The following is a 4,960-nucleotide window of genomic DNA, read 5'->3' as shown; positions in this document are numbered from 1 at the left end:
AAAAGTCTTTTCACAGGGAATTTTCTACTGCTGTGCCAGCTTCCTCTGGTACAGTAGTTTGTTTTTCAGTGCCAAACATGACAGGGAGCCATGTTGCATATATATACTGTGTATGTTTGTAAGCACATGGTCCCTTCTAAATATAATCCTTACCCACCTGCCTCACTTGTGAGGGAGATCACACATAATGTATTTGTTCCTCTTAAAGACAATCCTACAGAGTAAAAACACTCCTGCTTACACAGGGCACAGCAAAGTAAGCATTTGTTTGTTCTGTATGTGAAGAATCTGAGCAGATGATATAAATGCAAAGGGCTGTTGTTTGACTTTAAACTCATCACAACATTGGGAGATTGCTCAAATTAGAGATTCTTTTTGAGGTTGTGCCCATTGAAAATGAAAATGAGTCATTTAAAAACAATAAAAATGTTCTACTTGCATCTTCATCCACATTACTTAGAGGAAGTGGGTGAAAAAATATTTTTGATGTTATCGACAAATCCCATGAAAACACAGAATTTAAAGCATCTTAGTGCCCTGATTTTTTTTTCCAACCTATTTGTTCTTCTGAAGATTTTAGCCTTTGAAGTCATATTACAAATACTTAGTTATTTTATTTATAAGTAACTACACTTTAGTTTTTAATTGTGTCACTCAAAGAAATTGAAAAAAGAAACAACAAAAGTCAAATTTTCATGTACTTCTTGCAGTCTCTTTATGTTTTGAGTTCAAATTATCACAGCAGGAAAAAGGGTATATATATCATGGTAATGAGAAAAAACTGTTAATAAATTTGTTTTTAATGTTTTTCTGAGAACAGAGGAGCTTAGAACAATAGGCTCTTTGAGGCTTTGATCACAGATGTAACATTTGATTGAGGGCTCCATTCATAATTTATACTATTGTAGGCAATTAGAAAGGTATAGAACAGCACCAGTTTTACCTTTTCTATTTAGTTAATAATCATGATGCTACATGGCATTTAAGTTAATTTGGTGATGAGAATTAATATGCAGGCAGTTGCTGTTAAAGCTACCATAATGCTGCTTCAGTATTTTCATCATGGGTTTTTAGTGCAAACTCTTCAAAACAAAATATGAAGCTCTGTTGCTTCACTTGCATAATGAACTCTCAGTCTTGGTCTTTGAGATCAGTTGTGCTCTCGTATTCATAGTTCGTATCAGGTAGTCCCTTAAAAGGTGGCTAGAAAACCTTGGCAGGGCTCTTGAATATAAATGTCTGAATAGTGCCACCCTGCATCACAAGTGTATACGAATTATGAAAACAGTGTAAAACAATCTGAAATGCAGCCTGGCATCAACTAATTTCTGCACTATATGGATACTAATGTGTCAGATATCACATAGAGGGGTCATGTCAGTGTTGCTCCAGTATTTGAGACTTGCCCAGGCTTAGACTGAGAATGGTTGCTTTTTATTGACAGACTGGTGGTACCAAGGTGACTTGGTATGTGATGATGCTCTCAGACATGCCAAACTTTTGATATTTCTCTGTATCCCTGTTACTTGTATGGCTCTGCAGCTAATGCAGCGATACCATAGCAAAATGTTTCACACACAATCAAATGAATCAAAATCTTGATATGACACAGATGACTGTCAGCAATAGTGATATTGTCCATTCCTTTATTCTGTGTGCTGTGGAACTCATTTTAATTTTAAAGGTTTTGGTCATTTTCTTGAGTGTGAAGATTATGGGTCCTGACAGTCAGTTATGGACCCTTCAGGAATACAACATGAAGTAAATGACAGTTGACACTGTGGTCAAAAAAATAGACATTTGGAATAAATGTACTCAGTGATGACTTCCTTTAATAAAGCAATGCTGATGACGCATGTTGGGGGTTTCTAATGATGTGATTGATTTTCTTAGGCTGAGTGGGTGTGTCTTATTTTTTCAAAACAGGATCTGACATGTGAGAAGAAACTGCCATTGAGCGAAATATCCATCAGGAATAAAATAAAGTAAAGAGAAGGCCAGGAGGTATATTTATCCTTGGGTCTGATCAGACAGGACTGCTTTAAAAATACAAATACTTCAGTGTGTTGGCCTGCTTGCCCCCCCCCCCCCCCCCCCCCCCCCCATATCCAAGTATTTGAAGGGCCTCTTATCTGTCAAGGCTGTTTGATAACTTTCATATCCAAGTCTCTGTGACCGATCTACTTTCTAGACATTTATACTGTGCGTGTAGAAGCACCACCTGTTTTACGATTTGTGTAGATTCAAGCCAGGGTGAATGGTAATGAAAGGGAGTGCTGGGACAAGGTTATTTAATGGTTAAAAGTAGAAATTTTATCTATAGAGCACAGATAACCAAACCAAAGAACAAAGATTCAAATTTTTTTCAAAGTTGCTCTCTTGATCATCGTCTTTTTCATTACTCGGAAAAATGGAATTAAATGGAAATTTGTGACATTTTAAGTTTTGCCTTTTTTCACCAATTATGTGCTGGTATCAGATAATGTATTCTTACCCTTTAAGTAATTTTTTGTGGGTGAATTTTATTTTTCATAATACCTCCACCATTCCATTATTCCAGAAAATTATGAACACAGGAGAAGTTTGATACTGTGAGACCATAACATGAGCTTTACAAGGTAGACCCTGGGTCAGGCCTCTGCTCAGAGATTTCTTTTTACAGAGATTGATTATGGCTTCCCTCATAAAAGCTATGCAGCGTTCCTCCAGAATATTCCTGAACATCCCATAGGGTCGGATTAGAGGACATATCTGGTGAACAGAGTTGCCCCCCCCCCCCCCCCTAACATCCAGACACTGAGTAAGATTCATCAAGCTGAAAAGTGGCATTTTGTACCCAGGGCACAACTTAATTATACTGTAAATGTCGAAATCATGTCATGGCAACACTTTCGGATGAGCCTCATCAGGATGGTCCCGTGAGGGATTTCCTCCCAGACCTGGACAGCCTGTGTCACAACATGGCAATGGATGAGTGAGACATGATGTCCCAGATGTGCTCAATAGGATTCGGGTCTGGGGAACGGGCAGGCCTGTCCATAGCATCAGTGCTTTTGTCTTGCAGAAACTGCTGACATGAGGTCTAGTATTAGGAGGAACCCAGGGCTAACCATACCAGCATGTGGTCTCAAGGGGTCGGAGGATCTCAGCTCCGTACCAATGGCGGTCAGACTACCTCTTGCAAGCACATAAGGGCTGTGCAGCTTCCCCCGCCCCATCTGCAGGCAGTAGAATATTCTCCACAGCTCATCCAGACTGTCATGTGCTCAGTGTGAACCTGCTGTCATCTGTGAAGAGCACCGGTGGCGAGTTTTTCAATCTTGGTGTTCTCAAGCAAATCCCCAACATCCTACATGATGTTGGGCTGTAAGAACAAGCCCCACCCGTGGACATCACCCTCATACCACCGCAATGGAGTCTGTTTCTGACCGTTTGACCAGACACATGGCCTGCTGGAGATAATTTTGCAGGGCTCTGGCAGTGCACCTCCCCTCCTGTTCCTCGAACAAAGGCAGAAGTAGTGGTCCTGCCCCTGGGTTGTTGCCCTCATACGGCCTCCTCCACATCTCCTGATGTACTGGCCTGTCCTAATAGCGCCGCCATGCTATGGATACTACGCTGACAGACACAACAAACCTTGTCGCAGCTCGCATTGATGTGCCATCCTGGATGAGCTGCACTACCTGTGCCACCTGTGTGGGTTGTACACACTGTCTCATGCTATCACTAGCATTCTAAAGTGGCCAAAACATCACCCAGAAAGCACAGGAACTGAGAAGTGGTCTGTCACCCCCCTGCAGAACTACTCCTTTATTGGCTGTGTCTTACTAATTGCCCATAATTTCTACCTGTTTTCTATTCCATTTGCACAATAGCATGTGAAATTGTTTGTCAGTCAGTGTTGCTTCCTAAGTGGACAGTTTGATTTCACAGAAGTGTGATTGACTTGGAGTTACATTGTGCTGCTTGAGTGTTTCCTTTATTTTTTTTGAGCAGTGTAATAATGATAGCAAAATACCGTCCCCCTTAACAATATCACATTTTAATGGCATGCAAAAATTACAGAAATTCTCAAAACTAAAAAGGGTATTACATAGAAATCATTATCTGTTTCATTAACATCTATATTACCTGATACAAGCATCATCAGCAAAAATGGCTAAAATGCAACAAGAGTGAGGTAGAGCAAATCCATATCATACTGGGAACACATTCAATTAAACTGGCATTTGATTGACAAAGCAGATCTTGTACAGTGTATTGATATTGAGACTTGGGTCTTGTGGGCTGCAGACATTTAGCATTTCATCATGTGCAAATCAATCTTGGTATTAATAATAATATGGCGTTACATGTTTGTGAACGGTTGTGCCCGAGGCCCCCTTCCTCTGTTCGGAGATGGTTTTTCTGTTTTGACCAAGATGACTTCTTTGACTCCTCTCTCAAACCATTGGTCTCCTCTGACCAGAATACGGACATTGCTGTCTTCAAGTCCAGTTGCAGAAACAAGAAGATTTGGACAAGACTTCACCATGACTTGGATGTCTAAGAATCTCCACAGACAAATATATTGAGTGTTCAATTAGATTCTAAGCCAACAAATCTATGACTGAAGTCTTGTAACTCCTACAGTACATTTGTGGCTGGTCATGGTCATCAAGTCTTTGAACACTGCAGCGCGACATTTTCTGCTTCCTGCTGAAATGCAACGTCGTATTTAGTCCAGTCGGTCAGTCTGATAGCCCTTGCTGTCTATAACTGGAGGGCTCAAAGAGGGGGTCATGAAAAACACAGATGGGGGGCCTTCCCTGATCAAAAGAAAAAAAAAAGAAAACTTTTTATAACTTTTTATAACTTGTAACAAGGAATTTATGAAAACATGAACTTAAATTTAGCAACAAATCCAATACCAAATACCAAATAACCAAGAATCATCACAATTCTAAGTAGCTTCCAAGCA

This window comes from Fistularia commersonii, chromosome 2 (assembly GCF_037954325.1).
Source record: "Fistularia commersonii isolate RoL2024-O1a breed Wild chromosome 2, RoL_Fcom_v1.0, whole genome shotgun sequence".
In the NCBI taxonomy this organism is placed as follows: Eukaryota; Metazoa; Chordata; class Actinopteri; order Syngnathiformes; family Fistulariidae; genus Fistularia; species Fistularia commersonii.
This window is presented reverse-complemented; position numbering follows the sequence as displayed.